Raw genomic sequence first — 22,938 nt, 5'->3', positions numbered from 1 at the left:
GATCATTATCCTCACATGATTGCCAAGTTTGGTTATATAACTGAGACTCCCCGTACCTAGTCAGGCTGGCCTGCTTTGCCCATTTCAACATTGTCCACTCAGATTTTTTTTTTTCCAATGGTAAAGATTGAACCCAGGGTCTAGTAACTACTCCACCATGTAGCCACAAGAACCCTCTGCCCTCTGCTGGGAACTTTTATTGTTACTGTAGTATTCAGATTCTAGAAACTGATGGATTGTAGCCTTTTCTGGGCTCTGGACACCCTTATGTGGCATAGTTATCTGTGTCCAGGTTGTCTCTCTCTCCAGGCCAGAGACCAGTTGTGACCCTTTTAGCTCCTAGTCCAGACCCTGGCACAGGTGGAAAGTTCTACAACATGGAGACCTCAGGCTTGCCTTTCTTTTATAGAAATAATCAATCTCTTGCTTTTCCTCCCATAGTCAGGCAAGAAAAAGCAGGGGTTGAGATGTCACTTCCCACCATGACTTCCTGAAAAGTCCTTTGCTCTCTGTGACCATGTTTGCTGTTTTCCTCCTGACCTTTAAAGCTCAGACTCAGGATCATCTGGGGACAAAGGATAATCCCTGCTCCCCTTTGAAAGTCCAAGCAACAAGTCCTTTCTGGAGCCAGCCAGCCAGCCCCTTCTGTTATTGCACCTGCTCCCTGCAGATGTGCAGATGTGCAGAGAAAGGAGAGGAAAATGTATTCAATTTGCAAACCAGAGTGCCAGTGGCTGCTTGAAGTGGCCTGCATTGCTGTTCTACTGGAAGTGTTGCCTCTAACATACCCATCAAGCACTAGTCCAAGTCTTTCCGATCAGACACAGTTTATTGCCTGCTGCCTCCTAATGCTTTTTTTCCATGGCCAAATCTTCCCGGGCAATGCTCACAGAAGCAAAAGGGCCTTCAAGCTGGAAAATCTTGGGCCATTAGCTGATGTAAGTGGAGTCAAGTGAGTTTGTCTCCACGGTGATGTTTATTTTCTTGCTCTTGGGATGAGACTTAGGCTACTCAGATGCACCAAGGCAAACAAGGAAATGGGATGTGGTGAAAGTGGACACTAGTACCGGAAACCCGGGGAACCTGGCAGGAGGACTGGAAGTGAGTCCCTCTGGGGACTTGTGTCCCCTCTTTGAAGGCCTATCTTTCCATTGTATTTCTGAGCCTTGAGTCTGGGGAACACAGGGATCCTCAAGTGAACCCATCTTATACCTGCCCCCACTTTCTAAGCCCTTCTTCCCCCTTCTGTCCTGCCCACACCTCTCTCTTTCCTTTCTCTGATTTCCTTTCTCAGCTCCCACATTTGAAGGTGACTGCTCACAGTGCATCAACACCCCCCACCCCAATCTTTTCAATTCCCCATCCAATCTTGGCTTTGAAATTTGGTTGCTGAGTGAACCTAGGATACCTCAGCCTCCCCACCTGTTAAGTGGGAGTAATTGTATCAACATGTGGATTGATGAGAGGACATATTAAAAACACTTAAAGTATTTGACAGAGATAAGCAACCTATAAACATAGTTATTATTGCTGTTTCTGTTGTTAATAAACTCTGCAGCCTGAGGTTGACAGTGAGCCTGCATGAAACATTTAAGTGTGTGCACATTGTCAGGGTGGAAAACTAGTACACTGCGGGGACAGCAGCGAGAAAAGTAGCTGTGTCCCTGGCCTCTTGGGGATGTTTCCATTCTGAGCAGTTCTTTCCCTCGCCATATTGACTTTAGATCAGTTGTTACGAGCTTTTCACTGTTTCACAGCTTTTTAAAGCATGTGTCTCTCAAATATTCAGTAGTTACTAGGGGAAACTTCTATCAATGAGTTACTTGTGTAGGGCCAAGTTGCAGGGGTGAGCTACTAGACCAAGCAGGGATCAACTTCAAACCGCGCTAGGAACACTCATAGAAGCTTCTAGGTATAGTCAGGAACTGGTTGTCAGCATGACCTGGGTCAGCCAGCACACCACTTTTCCTTTGTGTGCAGTCTTTATAATGACATAGCACATGGGTTGTCAAAGATCAAACGGGGTTATCAAATCAGTATTTGATTTCCTGGTGGTGTACTCATGTCTGATATCCATGCAGCCTGCTTAGATGCTGGGCACATGTCCTGATACATGTAAAGGTTCTATTTTGAACTGAGATTTGTCTTTGTAAACATGAAACAGGATTAATATTGCAATAGTGAAGGTGATCTACTGAGACTTTATTATATTTTTACTTTTGTTCTGTCTGAAGTTTCTCTTTCTTGAGGAAACTATGGCCCACAGTCAACATCAGAGATCCCTGCTCCTTCTAGTTAAACCCACTCACTCAGCTCCCCTTGAGCACTTTTACATTGACAAGCTCTGTGGTAGAAGCTGGAAGTCTGTGTGTTTGGCTGACTTCCCTACAGCAGAGCACAAAGGAGAGAGTTGGGAAACCCAGGTCCTATCTCTTCAGAATAGTGTTCCTCCACTTCTCTTACAGTGGAAATACTTGTTTTCCATGTTTCCACCACCTAGTTCCAACCTGCTCTGGCTTGGCCATTTACCTACTAGCCCCTTACCCTGCAGATTCACTCATCCATCTCCTTGCAATCCTAACAGCTTTGTTAGTTGAAATCTGAAAAACCTAAGGTTAACTTTGAGACTTGCCATGGCCCGACATTGTCCCATCAGCTCCTTCAGCTACTTCAGTCACTTTCAGGCTCCAGAGCTGCCAGATTCCCCCCGAATAGCTTCATTTGTACTGCTCTTCTTCCATGCTCAGTGTACCTGGGCCATACAGAAGTGTCAAGCTTAGAAAACACCTGCAGTGGGTAAACAGAGTTGGCCCAAGGTCCCTTGACTAAGCTAGAAGCAGAGGTCTAAGGTATAAGACTAAGACCCCAAGGGAGAAAAGCCAACCCTGTCTGTAGAAGTCTTGGGAAAGTCTTCAGCCTTGTGGGTCAGGTCACAGGATGGGGGTGAACAGATAATCTCTGAGATCTCTTTTGTGCCAAAGATTGGGCCTTGAGAGGAGAGAAAAGCTGAGTCAAAATCTTGGCCCTCAGACTAACTTAAATCAGTCACTTCTCTTCGATAAGCCTGTTTCCTCAGCTATAAGTTGGGGAGATCTCAGTATCTGCTTGTGGGTTGTTGTGAAAAATCAATGAGATAATAACTTTGAATACCAGTGCAAAGCCCTGTTGATGGATCTAACTAAAATCCTAGAAAGCAGGGTAGGGCCATGACAAGGGACAATGATGAAGAAGTTTGTCCTCTTCAAGGAGACTTTTTAAGCTCAAAGAGATCACTAAGGGCCTTCGATTTAAATTTCTCTTCACTGGGAGAACCATTGCTGGACATCCAGACTCTGGTAACCCCTGGGAAGTCAGAAGCTTGCCCAGAGCTCCCTGGAGGTCAAAATAAATAGAAAGCATATATATGTATAGGAGGCAAATTTCAGCCCTCTCAGATCTGTAGCCAAGGAGAAAAATTTCCCTTCATTCCTTCTCAAACCCTCAGCAGCAGCAGACTGTAAAGAACTCCTGAGTAGGAGGTGAGCTTCCTCTCTGCCAGTTCTTCCCCTGGGCAGGGCCCTCAAACAGCTGGACCATATTTTTCTTTCAACAACAAATGCGTTTTCCTTCTCTGAGTCTTGTCTTATTTTTCTCCTGAACACTTTTCCAGCTCCTGACTTTCAGGAGGTCTATCCCCCAACCTGGCTCTTAGCACCTGGCCCAACATATGTGGCTTCCATGGTTCTGGGGAAAGGGAGGGATCAATTCTGGTTCTGTAGAAATCAAAATAAACCTCCTCTCTAGCATAAAATAAATTCCTCCTTCTGCTGAGAATTTCTGCTGAGGTTTAATGGTGCTGAGAAATTTTTTTCATCTTACCATTTCAGAGGCTAGAAACCTGGTCTTTATTCATTTAATTTTCTTCATAGGGTCTCATGTATTGAGACCCAAGCTGGTCTCAAACTGGATTCTCAACAAGAATGACCTTGAATTTCTAATCCTCCTGCCTTCAACTGCTGAGCAGTGGGATTATAATTGTGTATCGCTGCCCAGGTTTTTTTTGGTTTGATTTTGATGTCTGTTTTAAGACAAGATCTCATTGTGTAATATAACTCTGGCTGTCCTGGAACTTGCTATGTAGACTAGGCTGGTCTTGAACTCACAGAAATCACCTGGCTCTGCCTTCCAAAGCATATTGAATCTGCCTCATGGTCGGGAAGTAAAAATCTCTGTTGGATTACCTCCAAATTGTCACCAAGTCCTATAGCTCTCCTTTCTAAATCAGAATTCTTTCTCTCTGCTTCACTGCCACGGCTCTGTTGGAAGCCTATCTCTGCTTCCTAGTCTCATTGTCAGGCCCCACTACCTCTGTCTTCCCATCATCCATCCCACATACCTATTTGCTTGCACTATCATGCTGAAGCACACCTGTGACCATATCCTCTTTCCCTTTTCGGGCTCCCTACATCCTCAGGTAGAGGCTTAAGTTCTTTATCCTGAGTTAAGAATTCTCTGCTCACCTTCCAATTAAACCCCAGGCAGTCAGAGCCACATTAAGTAGAAGATGGCAGAGGGCAGATCTGAGGATGAGGGAAGAATGGGGTAGGGGTGGAGGGGAGAGGTGTAGGATTTAGATGGTGTTTCAGGGATGAATTGACACCAGTAACTCATATATACAAATGCATTTGGCCTTGACATTTGGTGGGCACAGGCCTAGAGCTATATCAGCCCCCAAAGTGCAATTGGGCCAGCATGTGGGCAACAGATAGGACCACTGGTATGATTGTAACTAAGATAGAAAATGGCTTCTGAGAACTGGTTGCTATACAAGTGAAAGGACAAGAAGGAAGTCCACTCTGCAAATGATCATGAGCAAGAATGGGGAATGCCCCCTGGATCTGACTGGGCAGAAGGCCATGATTTGCTGAGGGAGTGATTTGTTCTCTTTTTGCACCAGCTGAAAACATATAGAGTGAGCCTAGGGCTACCACCTAGCTGAGTCACCACCACAAGGCTTAATTAATGCTTGCAAAGCACTCTGGGGCCTTGACTGAGAGGCTTCACGTGAACACAAAAGATCCTTATTAATCACTGTGGCAGCACCAAGTGGGGTGGCCTGGGGGCAGCTGCCTCCTGCACAGAACAATGGACAGTTAAATTGTGATTTTGAAGAGCCGTTCGGATCAGCTGGCTGGAAAGCAGCTTGGCTCAGAGGAGGCAGGCCCTTCTGGGAGCCACTTAACTCACCTGGTCCTTATTGGTCATGCATTAAGTAGAGTAAAACCTCCATCCCTGCCTTGCATGGATAATGGAAGGACTGTTAGGTAGTAATGGAGCATCTCTTCTAAGCCTTTCCAGGTAGGCCAAGTGGAGAAACTTACAGACTCAGCATCAGGCTAGGTATCTTTAGGCACATCCCTCAATCTCTCTGAGCCAGTTCTTCATCTGGAAAGAAAAATAACAATAAGTATACCTGTTTCTGTGCAGGATTATGATATTAAAATGATCTTCAGATGAAATGGCCTTGGTCCCCGTGTTAGTTATCCTTGCATTGCTGAGACCAAAATATCTAGCATAACTGGAGGGAAGAATTATTTATTTAGGCTCATGGCTATAGGGGATTCCCTAAACTGTATGGCTCCACTTGCTTAGGCAGAACTTCTCAGTGGCAGGAATAAGGCAGAGGGTTCTTCACTTCATGGTCCAAGGGAACACAGAATTGTGAGAACCAGGTAGACCAGCCTCCGAGGACCTATATCCTCCAACTAAAATCCACCTCCCAAAGACAGTAACACCAGTTGGGGACCAGGTATTCAACACATAAGCCCATGAGAGTTGGTTCATATTCAAATAATAACTGTGCCTACAGTAATGGTAATAGTAAGACAAATAATAAAGTGGTAATGATATCAATAATAATAATTATAGTAATAATAACATCAGTAACCTGATTAACAATAATAATAGCAATAGCAGGTATACATACTGACCTGTGTCAGGCACTCTTCTAAATATATTCCAATAGTTAGCTACTTTGAGATTTATTTTTGCTTTTAATTATGTGTATGCTTGTGTGATTGTATTATGTGCCTGTGAGTGAAGTTACCTGCAGAAGCCAGAAGAGGGAGTCAGAGTCCCTGGAATTGGAGTTACAGGTGATTGTGAGCCACCAGACATGGTGCTGAGAGACACTCAAATCCTCTGCAAGAGCTACAGGTGCTGTATGGACTCCAGTCTCCTCTCGCCCCACTCTTTGCTGCCTTTATTAGTACTGTCACCCATTTTAGCAATTGGGCTTCATTACATGGTCATTATCACGGCCCTCATTACATCACATGGCTCTAGGGCCTCTGTGCTTGGGTCTGAACATCTTTGATAGGAAGAAAAGGAAGTTATTGCTATAAAAATCTCCAAAACTCTGGGGGTGCAAGGAAATTGGCTTTCTAGAGAAAAGCTGTCAATAGATGCTAAAAGATATTGAAATATCAATAGATATCAATGTCAATAGATATTGAAATACATCCCAATTCTATCCCTTCCCTCTACCTATACTTAAGGGACAGTATCCCCACATCTGGGAGACAAGAAGTTACCTGTTACCCTGGTTACTCAGGCATTTCCCAATTTCCTGCACTGATTGATTTCTCCCAAAGGAAGAACTGAGGCCCAACCCCAAATCCTCAGTCTGATTCTTGTGCTCTATCTGCATCTTAGAACTTCAACCAGTATCTGGATCAGGACCCTAACTCAGGAGCTATCAATCTCTTGAGTCACTTCTTATCTCATTGGTAGCCATAAAAGATCTTATTAGCTCCTCCAATACCCACCTGTCCCATCCTAAACTAGCCCCAGAGGAATTAAGGAGGCTAGGCATAACTAAATGGCCCAGGCAGGTAATTGCTGTATCCCCTAGCCACATCCCTTTTCTTTGCTCCTCTCACCTATATTGAGGCCCCAGACCAGACTGAGCTCAGATTTGCCCACATGCTACCCACTCCCCATCCTGTCCTGATACCTCTCCTTCATCCTGTCCTTGACCTCATCCTCAGCATTCTGCACCCCCACCACCCATCTCTCTACACAAGAAAGGTGCAGCAGCAAACCCATTCTAGACCCAACATAGGGCTTGTTCTCTAGTCTGGATCCACCCCTCAAAAGACAAGAAAGAATCTGAGTATGGTGGTACACATCTGCAATCCCAGCACTCAGGAGGTTGAGAGAGAAGGATGGGAAGTTCAGGGCCAGCTTACACTATATAGTGAATCCCCATCTCAAACAAACAAAAGGGAATCAAGTTCTAAACCCATCCTTGTACAAATTAAAGACTATATAGTTCAGGTTTATCTGGGACACAAGGGGACAGAGCCAGAAATAGATTGACTTTCAAAATAAACAAAAGAAAACTCTTCCTGAACCACCTGCCCTTTGAAATGGCCTTCTCAAGTCACTACTATGATTCTGAACTGGCTTATAAGGTAATGTGTAGTAGGCACATGGGCTGCTATTGTCGACTATAAAATGCATAAAATTCTCTGTTGCCTATAGGGGAATGTGATATCATGTTGTTCTGTGCCTTCTCTGCTTGCTTTATGGGGAGCGTGTCTCTATCAAGAGAGTCTTTCACCCTAGGAAAGATCTCAGCTTTAAAAAATTTAGTGCAATGCTTTTTATATCAGTGGGTTATATTTAAAGCATTCAAAGGCCTAGATTTGCATCAACTGTATTTGACTTAGTCAAATTATTCATCATCTATCTCTCATGTACAACCCTCTTTTCATTCTATGAAGTCTCTGTTTACATAGAGATTAAGCTTCCTCCAACCAAGCTGGTAATCAATTTCTTAGACCTTACCCTACCAAGTATTTGGGACAAGTGTTACCATGTCTGGCTCTCCTGTTGGTATTTTGAATGTGTCCAAGCTCATATCTTGTCCTAGCATCACCACTGGCCTTTCTGCTGCAGTGCCTGGACATCTTTCACTTAAGAGAAAGTGAAACCAAACAGGCCAAAATGCATCTTAGCAGACATCAAACACTGGACAGGACAGGAAAGAAGGAGGGAGACCCTCCTACAGAGTAGGGCAGTTTCTTGAGAACATGATTTATAAACAATTATGAATATCAACCATTAATTACTTGATAGGTTTAAAGCGGTGCAAATTATATTTCTCTTCAAAACAACCCCATTGTAGCATACACACACACACACACACACACACACACACACACACACACACACGGCTGAGTCAACAGATTTAGAGTAGCCTGTCTTGGCAAATGTCCCTAACTCATACCAAGCAAACATGTCTGTCTGACACTACACCCCCACAGCTATATGTGTTTATTCATCTATACCCTACCTTATACCAAATAGCATTTGGGGTAAAGAGGGAGCTGTGTGACATCAAGATGCAAAAAGACACAATGAGCAGGACAGGCTAAAGAAACTCAGAAGATGTTAAGATCATTGTTCTATAAGCTCCAGGCCTCTGACTGGGCTCCAAGCTTTCTACAGCCATGTGGGGAGAAGGAGGACACATGGATTTCTTCCCATTGTTGGTGTTTGTCACATAAACATAAATCAAAATAGACCAAAGACCTTTAAAAGTGTAAGTTTTGCCGGGTAGTGGTGGTGCACACCTTTAATCCCAGCACTTGGGAGGCAGAGCCAGGCGGATCTCTGTGAGTTCAAGGCCAGCCTGGGCTACCAAGTGAGTTCCAGGAAAAAGGCGCAAAGCTACACAGAGAAACCCTGTCTCAAAAAACAAACACACACACACAAAAAAAGGGGTGGGAGTGTTGGGGATTTAGCTCAGTGGTAGAGTGCTTGCCTAGCAAGCACAAGGCCCTGGGTTCGGTCCTCAGCTCCGGCAAAAAAAAAAAAAGTGTAAATTTTTCCTAATTTCAGGTCCCCCAAACAAATGCCCCCCAAATGGCATATTAGAGAAGCTTGAATGTAAAGAAAGATTGTAGCAGAATAATTAAAGGGGCTTTGTTCTACTATCTCCCCATTCAGCAGCCCCAATACAGCTTGGCAAAGGCAGCTCTGAAGGATGTGGAGGACTGCAATTAATTTAGCTCTTTCAGCTGAGCCATGCAACTGTCCTAGACTGGATTCTTGAGCGTGTGTAGATTGGTAGTGAGTTTGAGGAAATGAAGGTAGAATTGGGCAGAGACAATAGTTCTTTAGGGAGCCTGGTAACTGAAGTGGCTCTTCAGAATTGTCACAAGGAGAACTCAAGGGGCCTGGACTTGTGCTTCCTCCCCATCTGCCTGTCATTGGCCATTAGCCAACCTTGAGAAGGAGCTAAGCCCTGAGTTAAGCCCTGGAGGGACACAGCTGTGAGATATTGCCAATGGGCCTTCGGGTTCAGCATTTGTGACCATTGCCCAGTAATCAGTAGACAACCTTCCAGCACAGAGCTCAATGAGACCTAGGTATCCTCCAGTACCAGGCATCATACCTGGACTGGCCAAGGAGGGAGGCCCTTGGACCAGCCAAAGTACCTTGGAATATAGAAATATAGAGCATAATGCTTCTGCTCTGAAGCCCTAAAGCTGTTCCTTTTGTCACAAATAACAGTAACCTCAGCCTGTTAAATTATATTAAACACTTACCTACACACACACACACACACTCCTGAAATAAAAGCTCCAGAAAGCATCTAGCTTTAGCAGTATAACTACTTCCTGGTGAACATGCCAAAGTAAACTGTTTGCTGAGCATACAAGGACAAGGCAGAATTGGGACAGTTGGGTGGTGCTGTTAACAGGAAATCTGCAGAGGTTAGATGATAACAGCCTTAAACTTGGACTTTGTAAAGTTTGCCGGCAACAGAGTTAGATGAGAGGGTCAGGGGGGATTTAGGGTAGAGCCTTAAATGACTTGTGGAGGGGAGAGGTGGGCAAGTGGGGGCCTGGTGTGTCTGAGGACTGCAGGCCCCAGGTAAGGAGATGGGAAGGGCTGCTGTGTTACCCTGCAGGAAACTGAAAGCACTCCTGCTCCACAGCAGTGCAAGGCTCCAGCTGTGGCTTGAACCAGCTCTGCAACTTTGCAGGTGTTGTGTTTTCCTGGACCACAGTTAGAGTGGGCTGCCTGGGGGTTCTGGGAAATCTGCCTGTGGACTATCCTGAGGCTTAAATTTCCCTGCTGGGTCTATTTAAAGTTAACCTGAAAAGTGTAACTGTGACTGTTGTATTTATATTATTCTAATTTTGACTTTAAGAAACATAGCAGATGTTTATTTAAAATGTTAACATGAGAGTCTACTTTACTGTCCTTTGTGTTCTTTGAATGAAGAGCCTAACTTTGAAAAGATTTACAAATTACTTGTAATTTGTATCGCCTTGGATAGTCTCTGTCTTCAGCTTTTCTTTTTAGGTCATGAGAGACCTGTCTTAGATCATTAGGTATTTAATGTGACATGCTCTGCTTTGCAAAGTAAAAGAGAAAGGGCAGTTTTTTGGATCAGATACAAACAGCTTTGCCCCCAAATGTGTCCAGCAGGCTGATTCAGTATTAAAGCTCTGAAATGATTGATTATCCATTAGGGAAGCTATTTAAAGAGTTCATTGCAGCAGATTCAAACTGACAATATCTGTACTGCAAGGGCAGCAAGGCGAAACCAGGCAGACCCGAAAGGCTTCAGGTCAGAGCTGTTGGTTCTGCCTTCTGCGGGACACGGACACCAAAGTTTCAGGAAGGAAAGTTACAGGTTGCTGTGGCCACTGTGCTTGGTGACCAGGCATGTACAAGCTGCCTCCTGTTGGGCAGGACACAGCAGGGAAAACTTTTGGTGTCTGTGAATGAAAGCGCCCTGGCAACATGGCTCAGAGCCAGGTCCTCTCCTCTGCTCTATGCCTTGGGTCTCTTCATTCAAAGAACACAAAGGACAGTAAAGTAGACTCTCATGTTAACATTTTAAATAAACATCTGCTATGTTTCTTAAAGTCAAAATTAGAATAATATAAATACAACAGTCACAGTTACACTTTTCAGGTTAACTTTAAATAGACCCAGCAGGGAAATTTAAGCCTCAGGATAGTGTCTACAGGCAGATTTCCCAGAACCCCCAGGCAGCCCACTCTAACTGTGGTCCAGGAAAACACAGCACCTGCAAAGTTGCAGAGCTGGTTCAAGCCACAGCTGGAGCCTTGCACTGCTGTGCAGCAGGGGTGCTTTCAGTTTCCTGCAGGGTAACACTGCAGCCACCCAGCCTCAAAGGCCTCTGCCCCACTCCCAACACACACACCAGCTGCCGAAACCCTGCCAACTACCATCTAAGTGTCCTCACCGGACACTCCCAGTCACGCCTCTGCCCACCCCATAGCCTTGTTCTGCTTCAAACTCTAATGTCAGTGATTCCTGGAGCCTCTTCTTGGCCCTTTTTGGTCTTACTCTAAATGATCCCTGCTGAGTACATCTATGTGCTTCTGTTAGCTGTTATTGGCCACTCTTCAATCTCTGGCTTCCCCCAAACATGCCCTTCCTTCTGCTCCTACATAGGTGTCAGGGAATGAAGGCTAACTCCCACCTGTCATTCCTCCTAGGAAACCAAGCTGCCAGACCCAGCCTTAGACCTGACTCCATCTCTCAACTGTCTATCAGTGAACTGGCCAATGTGGTAGAGCTGGCCAGTCATCATGGGGTGAGGCTGACACAGAGTATGGATAAAACCTTAATTTGATAAGGTGGAGGAGATATGGCCATTTCTTATCTTCCCAAAGACACTCGTAAAGATTTTCTCCAAGTTCTTAAGTGTTTTCAAAATACTCTATCACCAACCCACCACTTGCTCAGCTTCACAAAAGCTGTTAAATTGCCAAGTGCCCTTTTAAAATGGCTTTGTGATGTGGATCTCACAGTTACTTGTTTATCTTCCAATGGCAGGGACTTCACAGGTCACCCAAGTCCATGCACTGGCAGAGCTCTATCTGAGTCTGGGAACATAGTCGGGTGGCCAGGTGGGGAAGGAAGCCAGAACAAGAGTTCTGTCTTCATGTGCCTTTGCCAGTGCTCTTCTTAGACTGAATTCATCTGTCTGCAGGTGAGTTCCAGGTGGAAAGTCCCAGGTAAGATGGTAGAGAATGCTTCTGAAGAACACCTGGAGGAATGTGCCCATTTTATCATACAAAGAAACTGAGGCTCACAGGTGAGGAACTTGCTTAGGCTTTATACCTGGTGTGTAGCAAACTGGTAAAGATTCTGATCCAAGACTCCCTATCAGTACAGCCCACTCATTCTACTTATTGAAAAGCACTTACTTTCTGTCCTTGTACCTGAATTTAACACACATAGGGGGAAGTACAGAGAAGATTATCACCAGCTGCTTCCAAAGGGGATTAAATCCTTATTTGGATTCCTCCTAATGTACAGCCGTGTTCTATGACTAGCCTAGAATTCTCTGAGTCCACTTAGCTTTTTATAGTTTGACCTTTGCACAGGAAAAATCTCAATGATTTCCCACTATTTTGAATAAATGGAAATGAATATGTTTTTCTGGATGATTGAAGAGTGAAAATCCAAGTCTACCATCACCCAACTCCTCTGGTAGTAATTTCTCTTGAAAGATGAGGTTCACAAAATTACCTTCCAGGTGAGCCAAACCCTTCCTCCTGGCAGAGATCTGGTAAAACATTTGTTTATTTTCCATTCTTGCCATGGAGAAGAGGGTAGCTATATCCTGGATACAGAGGTAGAAGTCCTCTGGAAGAGCAGCTAGTGGTCCTAACCACTGAGCTATTTCTCCAGCCCCAACAGGAGGATTTCTTAAGTCCAGAAGTTTAGGGCCAACCTAGATAACTATAGTAAAACTCTGCTTCAAAGTACACAAATGAATACATAATAAAGCAATTTTCTATGCTTTTCTTTGCTCATATCCATTCACTAAGGACTAGGGGCAAGCCAAGGGTGAAAAAAAATCAGCTTAGCAGCATGAGGTGAAGTGCTCTCCGTCAGCTCTCTAAGTCTACTTCCTTTTCTGAGATCAGTAAAGATAATGGTTCCTTAAAAGACTGTAAGGAAATCAGTGAGTTTAAGATAATGGTTATGTAGTTGGTACTTAATGAAGGTATTCTCATCTCCTCTTGAAATTTGTAATTTTTCAAAGCATATATCATGCACCACCCTGCTTCTTGGAATGTTATTTATTTTATTTTTGGTTTTTCGAGACAGGGTTTCTCTGTGAAGCAGTCCTGGCTGTCCTGGAACTCACTCTGTAAACCAGGCTGGCCTCAAACTCACAGAGATCCACCTGCCTCTGCCTCCCGAGTGCTGGGATTAAAGGTGTACACCACTGCCCTATGGAACATTATATTATAATGTCTTATTGACACCAGAATCCTTATTACAAAAACATGGGAATCATGGACTATGGTCTAAGTGAGAGTTAGGAACCTATCCAGGCCAATTTCTCACTGTGACCTTGCCCATTTGAAATTTGCAGGGCCATTTGCCTTATGGCTTTTCTTTTGGATTTGTGTTGTTTTTTGTGTTTTGTTTTTTAATGAAAGCCAGGGGGGGAAATGTCTATCAGAGCCGTGTGTTAATGCGTGCAGGCAGAGAGTGAACAAGGGCTCTCCTTACAAAGCCAGCCTGCTGGAACTAGAGGTGCTGCGGCAGCTTAAAGCTGCAGAGGTGCTTTCAACTTGCTTCTAGACTCACGTCTCTGTTTGGGGAGGTAGATGGCTGGATATCTGGAATTTCCTCATCTTGACTTTTGTGGTGTTTGATAGATGGTTGGATCACCTGTGGGGCTCCAGGACTGCCAGCTGACTTTGGTTCCCTCCATGGCATTTTCAAGGATCATAGCTGGCAGTCTGGAACAACACTGTAGGCTGGTGCTGGTTATTGGCCTGTGGGCACTCTTAGCTAGCAAGCTGATGTTTAAGAACTTGACTGTCCTCACCACCCACTCATTTCTCCTAATTTGTGCTTCATGCCCTTTCCTCTTTATTCCTTTCCCAGGGAGGAGCCAGGCCCACCCTAGCCTCATCTGCTGAACACAATCGGTCTGCCTCCCAGGCATTCTCTACTGCATTTTTCCTTCATGCCTCCTTTCTGTCATACCCTGTTTCTAAATTCAGACCCTCCTCACAGCTCTGTCTCTGACTAGTTCCCCTCTCAGCAACCCCCTCACCAGGCCACTCATTGCCTAGTGTATTGACCCTCTCTGGCATTCTGCCTCAGCTCTCCAGATCAGGGTGATCTAATTTCCAGCTGATTATTGCCTTCTCAAACTCAGTGTGTCACAAGTGTATTTGCTTCTCCCATACCCATCTTTCTGCTGCCCTCCCAGCCATCCCATCTCAGCCTCTCTCCTCTGGCCCAGGGGAATAGGTAAGTGCCAAAGATCTGGTACAAGGCTTGCTTTAGGGACCTGGCTCAACAAGGATGCTCAACACTGCCTGTCAGTCCTTCACTCACTGCTTGTGAGCCTCATGTATGATCATTGCCACCATTGTTCCCGCCTGCTCAGGTTTAAATCCTAGGGGCAGTTTGCCATCATCAGCACTAGATTGGTCCTTCTGTTTGCCTGCACCTCTCCAATCTTTCCCTTTCCCTCCATCGTGTCTGTGGGGAATCCCACTCTTCAAGTGTACAGGGAGGCACCAAGGAACAGGTCAGCACTGTCACCGAGGCTCCTTCCCTGCTGCCTTTTCAAGGCCGTAATAAGCCCAGAATTAGCTACCTGAGCAGAGGCCCTCGGTGAGCATATCATTACAAGAGCCACGGTAGATCCTTTGTAGTCAAAGAACAACATCACATCCCACTTACTGGGCACTTCATAACTGCCTGGGTCCTACTGAGAAGGTCCATTGAAGTATTTGTTTTGGTAAAAATGCTGGCAGATTTGATTGCTATCATCAAACAATCCAAAAATGGCCCCTACTAAGGTATAACTGCTGTTTATTGTGTTATGGACACTATTCCTGCCTTTAGTTTGTGAGACGTCATGATTCAACAATAATTGAGTCCTGATTAGTCCCAGGCCAGTACCCCAGGCATGCTGGGAATGGTGTTCTTCCTCCCTGGAGCTCTCAACCTATGGAGACAGCCATGGCTGAGTTCTCTAGGTGCCAAATGTACCAGGCATTGTCTGGACAGAGCAGTGACATTGAGGGTTGACCAGATGCTTTGAATGCTGAGATCCAGGTCAGTGGCTTTGATGCAGTCACCATCTGAAGTGATTCATTCATTCAGCAATAAACTGACTAATCTGGAGCTGCCCCGGTTCACTCAAATAGTGAGTGTGTCTATCCTCATTATAGCTTTGCTTCCCACTTAAAAAATTCAAAATCAGTCTTTTCTAAAATTTTTTAGACCTTTCCTCCATTTCCCATGAATTTAACACTGCTTCATTTTTTATAAATTGACAAATAATCCAATTGCCCTGAATTAGCACACTTTGCCCCTGTTATTTGCTGGAGCGCTGTAATTGGTTATTCTTTCCTTTTGTTTTGGATTCCATGCCTTTAATTCCAGCACTCAGGAGGCAGAGGTTTCTGTGAGTTTGATGCCAGCCTGGTTTAGATATCAAGTTCCAGGACAACCAAGGCTATGTAGACTTTGTCTCCAAAACAAAACAAAAAATGGCCATTATGTTTAGAAACTTACATTCTCCTTTCTCTTCAGAATCAGGTTCTAATTTTCTGCTTCTATCTTAATAATCTCACTGTCACATCTTTTGTTACAAGCTTCTACTAATCCAGTTTTGATAAGAGGATGAGAATAAATGAATCTTCGGAAAAAAAAAAAAAAAGACTCCAAGTAGTCTTTCAAAAGAGGCTATTAGTCACTTAAATTATCCTTTTTCCAAAAAGATTACTTTAACTTATAGCCATGAGCAGGCTTGCTGCCCTTCCATGATGTTGTCTCAGACATGAATTTTGTAAATTGATGGGGATAGCTCTGGTTGCTTATGTTGGATTTTCCCTAAATGCCCTTAGGCAATCTATAGATAAATCAATGCACCTCACCAAGCTACATTTATGGTTAAGCCATAATTATAATGTGCTCAGATGGAAGCCTCAAATGTTTGCCTCAAGCAAGATGTGAGTCCCCTTTAATATGCTCCTGGTCAAGCTCTTTCTCTATTTCTGGTCTCCACTACTGGGTAGTAATCTAAAGACATTAATGTAGAAACAGCCTAGAACACCCATCCAGTTTTAGAAGACTCCCCTGGCAAGCATTAAATCCTCAGCCTCCACACCCTACCCCCAGTGCCTTAGTGATTTGCTGAGAGCAACTTTCATTTCCTACCAGCTGATTGTGTTCAGCAAATGTTTGTAAATGTCGATGGCCGTGTGTCCTCCACACTACAGTGAGCTTCCGCCCCCTGAAACTGTGTTTTTGGAGTCTTTTGTGTCTCTTAATGGTGCCTGGAACATTTTGCACATGATAAGGAACGCAAATAAAATGAACAATAAGCATCCCAACCAGCTCGAGATTTTTACAAAGCTCTCAATGAAAACCCTGAACCACATCGATGTCTGATAAAGGCAAACATCTGGCGATGCCAGTGGCAGATGCCCAATTATGCTAAGCTTGGCACATGGCCGGGCGTTATTTGGAACTCCATAAGCATTGCTCAGCTTACCTGCTGCCACTGCTGTTGTGGTTGCTGCTGCTGCTGCTGCTGCTAGAGCTACAGGCAACCAGCCTCCCCTTCCCAAGGCACAATCCTGGCCTAGAGTACTGGGAACAACTGTTTATCTACCTACCTGCCTCCCAAATGACCACTGCTATAAGCCTCACACCTGAGGATGAGGAAGGCTAGCTAAGCTTATTTTCTCCTTTACTTTTTCATTTCAAACGATTATCATACTTTCTATAAGAAAGCATTAATTATACCACAGACACCATTAAATGCATCAAGTGATAACTAAATGTTCAGGAGGTTGACATGGATATTGTTTCAAGTAGCTCTATGATTTATTATCTAATTTAGACAAATGGCAAATAGTGATATCATAATAGCATCTTTTTATTCTGGTTTATGCCTCATTGTCTCTGGGTATAGAATAAGAAATGAATCATCAAACAGGTCCTGTGGGAAGACTGTTAAGAGCATAGGCCCTTAGTGTCAGACCCTTGTGGGTTCAAGCCCATGACAAAAGCTGCCAGTACTAACTAAGAGATCAGGGGGTATGAAAGGGTGAAAGGGGTGAGTGTGATTGAAGTACATTGTGTACATGTGTGAAATGTCATGACAAACCCCTTTATTTTGTACCAATAATATAAAATAGTCTTTTTTAAGGAAGTATGGCTGGAGAGATGCCAACAGTTAAGAACACTGGCTGCAGGCTGGGCGGTGGTGGCACACGCCCTTAATCCCAGCACCTGGGAGGCTGAGACAGGCGGATCTCTGTGAGTTCGAGGCCAGCCTGGTCTACAGAGCAAGATCCAGGACAGGCACCAAAACTACTCAGAGAAATCCTGTCTTGAAAAAAAAAAAAAAGAACACTGGCTGCTTATCTAGAGGATCCAGGTTCAATTTCCAACACCCACATGGCGGCTCATGACTGTTCTAGGGGATCTGAGGTCCTCTTCTAGCTTCTGCAGGCAGTGCATATATTGGTACACAGACATACATGCAGGCAAAACACCCATATACATACAAAATAACAATGAAAAAAGGAAGACAATTTTTTGTTTGGTTGGTTGGGTTTTTTTGTTTGTTTGTTTTTGAGAAAGGGTTTCTCTGTGTAGCCCTGGCTGTCCTGAAACTTGCTCTGTAGACCAGGATAGGACAGGCCTCAAACTCACAGAGATCTTCTTGCCTCTGCCTCTGCCTCTGCCTCTGCCTCTGCCTCTGCCTCTGCCTCTGCCTCTGCCTCTGCCTCTGCCTCTGCCTCTGCCTCTGCCTCTGCCTCTGCCTCTGCTGGGATTAAAGGTGAGTGCCACCACCACCCAGCTTAGGAAAACAATATTAAAGGGCTTCCTAGACAGTGAGAAAGCTGAGGATTAGTGAGCTAAATACTTGACACTGTATAGCATGAAAAATTTTCTCCACCTGCATAAGTTGTCACTCCAGGGGCCAGGCCCTGCTGAGTGAGGAACCCGTGTCCCCATCACCCTCCAAACAGCACCCAGTGATGAGGACGGCAATGAAGTCAGGGTTTTACTGGCACTGAACCCTTTCTTCAATGTTGTCATGCATGAAAAAAGAGGGGCAGAGAGGAGGCTGTGCAGGAAACTGTTATTTCTCAGGTCAGATCTGACCTGCAACCTGCAGCCAAAAATTGGTGCTGTGTCTACTCCAAGCTAGGCTGTTCTAGATGTTTCACATCTGGCAGTGAAAGGACAGCACCTGTGGCATGCCATCCTGTAGCTCTCCTGGCATCTCTCCAGGGTCATGACATGACAAGATTCATTTCTGACAGAGAAGGAACTTTTGGGGCACAAATTTCATCCAAAGAAGCCACCATTTTCATCTGAGTTTGGTGAGTTCATGGTCACCTCTCAGCCAATTTTTCTGTGTATCTCTCTTAAGGAGGCCAGCAGAGATAGGCAGAGTAAGTAATCCAGGTAGATGAGAAGATTTAAGATAGCCACAAGTCCCAAGGCTGTGATCTCAAGTTCTCCTCAAAATGACTGCTTGGAAAAGAAAATGTCTGTACTCAAGTAGAGGCCTCTATTAGCAGATCCCAGAAAAAAACAAATTCTACAAGCCATACAGTCTCAGAGTTAATTTAGTCAGCAGCAGAAGAAATTCCCATTAGGGAGCTAGCAAATGGGTAAGAACCAGATTCTGTCCCAACATCCCATGGGGCCTGGCAAGTATGAACACCCTATAACTGAGATTTCACAGTGCAAACTCAGGTTAGTTTCTGGGGTTTCCAAAATTGGGGTCCTTCACAGTGTTTTAAGTCAGTGTGGTAGGTCAGTTAGTCCCCAATACCTTCTCCTTTCTGGTTTGAGTGGAAGCCTTTACGACAACATACTTCCAGAAATGGCATTGCTGGCCATCACCTTGCCCCCATGTTTTGTATTAAGCTGGGCTGCCAACAGTAGCCTGGAAGGTGTGGGTGTTAGTACCTCAGTGGCAGGTAGATTTAAGCACAGAAGGACCTCAAACACATCCTTTAAGCCCTGCTTCTAAAGTTTGCATGCCAGAAACTCCTTGTGCCCCAACTCCTGAACACCCACTTTTGCAATTGCTAGGATGCAGCCCACAGGGATTCCAGGAGAAAAGAACAAAGCCAAAGGTAATTCTGCCCAGACTCCATCTACAGTGCAGCCTTGCCAGAACCTGGTTCCCTGTAAAACACAGTGTCATGGGCTTTGTGACAGCTCCTCTCAATAGCCTTGGTCCCTGTGAGTCTAGTGTATGTGGTATCCTCTAGTCCCAGGCACTGAGTAAGTGCTGTCACATGATAATGGACAGCTGCTCCCCTCTGTCACAAGAAGTCCATCGGAGTGATCTTCAGGGACCTGGTTTGGAAATGATTTAGAGTTAAATCATTGTGCAAACAATCAAACCTCAGCAAATCCATCCTAATTCACTTCATTTAAAACTTTTGTTTTCCATAAAGGATTAGACTAAGAAAGAATTTAATCAGAGCAAATCCACTTCCAAAATAGTTACAGATCCAGGATCAAGAAGAGTGATTAGAAGAAAAGACTGAACACTCCCGGATGCTGAGACTCTTGTTAGGTACATAGTTATCAAATTGCTCTTCCAGACACTGAGAGTAGTCCACTTCTGGGCTGGGACATGTTCATCAGCATTGTCATACACAAATGAAGTTGGAGACAGAGGTCGAGACCAGGGCAAGCCACTGCTTTTCATCAGGGATCAGTTCTGACCTGCAATTAATTTGTATCATGTGCTCTGAGGCAGGCAAAGTTCTGGGAGTCATATATCCAGCAGCCAAACAGACATGGCCTTGCTTCACATTCTGGTAAAAGAAAAAAGACAATTTGAAGATGCAGAATGTGCTCAGTGGTGGTGATGCTGGGAAAGAAAAATGAAGCCGGGAAGGGGTCAGAGGGTGCCCTGAGGGTCATTGGGTGTAGAGGGTGATCCAGGGAAGGCTATCCCAAGGAAGTCATAGGAAAAGTGACTTAAATAACCTAAGGGAGTGAGCTGGGCTAAGAGAAGACTGTCAGCAGGGCCACAGGAAGAAGGATGCTTGTCACTCCATGCCTTTGGGAAGGTCTGAGACTGGGGCTCTCCCCAGTGGTGAAGTGAATTCCCAGACAGCAGGGCTTCTGGCATTGGGGTGGGGTAGGAATGGACCCGGCAAGGAAGGGGTGAGTTACATGGATATCCAAGCCTAGAATATTACTTTTTTTTTCTTTGAGCTGAGGATCGAACCCAGGGCCTTGCGCTTGCTAGGCAAGTGCTCTACCACTGAGCTAAATCCCCAACCCCCAAGCCTAAAATATTACAACAAAAGCAAGGCATTGGGGCCAAAGAGGGCTCTGTGTACTACACCCTGACACAGCGTCTGCAAATTCACTGTATAAGCTCAGGAGACAGACTAGCTCATCATCATTACAGGAACACTGCTTCTCCAGCAAGTCAGAAGAGCACATCTCAGTCCCCAGGAGTCTTTCTAGCCCTTCTCAGCATCTTCCTGGAAGCCATCTCACTCAGCATACCCCTTCTCAAGGGAACAACATTACACTTGGGGGATTACCCTTCTGACTGAAATACAGTATCTAACCAGAAAAAACTATGATCAGCTGAACCTCAGATACTCAGTCCCTGTATCTACCATACTGTGTAACTCATCATTACCAATGGAGCCACTGACTCACCTGCTCCTTCCATCACCAGAGTAAATGGATCCTCTGGCTCTAATGGGTCTGTTTGGTAGGACTCTTTCAGCTGATTCCAAAGTAAAAATCCCAGCTGTGTCATGATTCTGGCCTGGAGCTTGACCCTTGATTATGCCGAATAAACATTCCACAGAACCTATCCCGGGATGGTAGACCTTAGCACTTAAAGGGAGCCCCAGGATATCATGTACTGTCCCCATTTTACAGGAGAAAGAACATAAAACCTGAAGAGGTGGGATGCTTGGCATTCAGGGTTCAACAGTGGAACAAGAGCCACTAAAAGCATGATGGAACTGGGAACTTGTTGTAGAAATTAGACCTCATCAATAATGTGAGTCACTGAGGAAACAAATCTGAAAGGGAGACATGGCACATTAGAAGAGATCCATATCCATCCCTGTGGGGTGAAGGAGTCATCGCCTGCAGGGAGGTCTAGAAGGTTGTGTATTCCAATACGAGATGCTGAGAGAGGAGTCCATGAAATCTTGCTACCTATCTGTTGCTCCCACCTGTGAGTTAGTAGAGCCATCTATGTCTGTTGTAGGCCTGGGCTTGCTGTGGGTCAGCTGGGACAGCAATCAGGAAGGAGAACAGGGATAAACTGAAACCTGCTGAAATGCTAAAGGTCTTTGGGGAGCAATTATATGGTTCTAAATAATCTATAAAACTATCTGGCTCAGCAACTTTGCCTCTGAAATCTCTGAAACTACCAGGCAGTACCAAGACTATACCTTCTGGCATTATCCTCCTGGTATCTCATGTGTCTGCCTCTCTATTGGACATTGCCATTGATGTTCAGTACAAACCAAAGGCATTGACATGAAACCACCACTGATGACTGGCTACTGAGAACACCCTATCATTTACTCCAAGAATAAACAAGTCAGCTACAAGCTGAAGAAACCCCCACCCCTCAGCAGTAGATACCTCTACCAGCCACTACCATATCACAAGTGAACTGGTCAGAAAACAGGTGGTACACAGAGAATCTGAAAGCACCCAGAATCTGAAGCATGACAATTTAGAATTCCAGTCTCAGTTCTGATGCCCACTGACCTGGGTGCTAGAGCGAGAATGAGCTTCTGTGTCACTGCCCATGTGATACAGGAAGAGTGCAGGGGTCCCAGCTCCTGTCTCTACAGTACCCAGCACTGTCTATTGATCAGAGTGGGCCCAGTGAGTATAACCAATGGGACATAGAAGAGATGAGCAGCACTGGACAAGGCCCTAGAACAGGCCTCTCCAAACTGCCTCTCTGTTCTGCCTATCACATCTATCCTAGAATCCTCTTCCCTATCCCCTTCCACACTCATCTCAGTGTTTCCTTAGACCCAGAGATGAGGTACTTCTCTAACCTTTCATCCTTGTACAGCTGCCACCTGTGATGGCAGCCAGGGCTGGACTGGGGCTCAGCTATGGGTCCCATTTGTTCATAGTCTTGGCATTACTATGAAGGCAAGAGACAGGGAAGTAGGCACAAAAGTTCAGTCCAGTGCAAAAGCAAGAGATTCACAGGGCTGGGGATATGGTTCAGTCAATAAAGCGTTTGCTTTGCAAGCATGAGGACCTGAATTCAGAACACACCTGTAATCTCAATGCTGAGGAAGAAATAACTGGATCCCAGATGCCGGCCACCCTAGCCAAATCAGTGAACTTCCGGTTCAGTGAGAGACCCTGTCTCAGAAATCAAAGTGGAAGGCAACAGAGAGAGACCCAACATCAACCTATAGCCACCCAAATATGCAATACACATATCCCTCCCTCACTTTTTAAAGTGACAGATCCAGTCACAACTATCCAGTAATCTGATTATCATTTGACTTCTGTGACACCCCATCCCATGACAAGTTAGAAGACTCTCCCATTCAGAGCTGGCCAGTAGTTTTCTATGTACATGTGCCCAGTCATAGTCCTTACATACACATAAGAGGCTCCATACATTGGCTGATCTTTTAGGTTCAGGTTTTGGGGAGTTGGTTTGTTTCAGTTTTGTGAGGGTTGTTTGTGCTTTAGTGTTTTGAGGCAAGATCTTACTCTGAAGCCCAGGCTGCTGAAACTCACTGTGTGGCCTAGGGTGGCCTTGAACTCAACTGTGATTCTCCTGTCTCAGACTCCTGAGTACTGGGATTATAGATATGAGCCACCATGCCCATCTGGGTTCAGTTTTAAGCA

At 44.9% G+C, this 22,938-nt stretch overlaps 1 protein-coding gene across 2 annotated transcripts in view; it reads left to right on the top strand.

Annotated features, from left to right (window-relative positions):
* Window positions 1-22,938, top strand: part of Smpd3 (sphingomyelin phosphodiesterase 3) — an 87,430-nt gene that overhangs the window by 19,571 nt on the left and 44,921 nt on the right. The window contains exon 1 of one of the 2 annotated variants that reach the window (XM_036188762.1): window positions 12,096-12,130. The exons of the other annotated variant lie outside the window; for it this stretch is intronic. The gene's annotated coding sequence lies outside the window, so the exon portion shown is untranslated. Of the gene's footprint in view, window positions 1-12,095; window positions 12,131-22,938 lie in introns of those variants that run through there. 2 annotated transcript variants of the gene reach the window in all.

Source organism: Onychomys torridus, chromosome 5 (genome assembly GCF_903995425.1).
Source record: "Onychomys torridus chromosome 5, mOncTor1.1, whole genome shotgun sequence".
NCBI lineage: Eukaryota > Metazoa > Chordata > Mammalia > Rodentia > Cricetidae > Onychomys > Onychomys torridus.
This window is presented reverse-complemented; position numbering and strand designations above follow the sequence as displayed.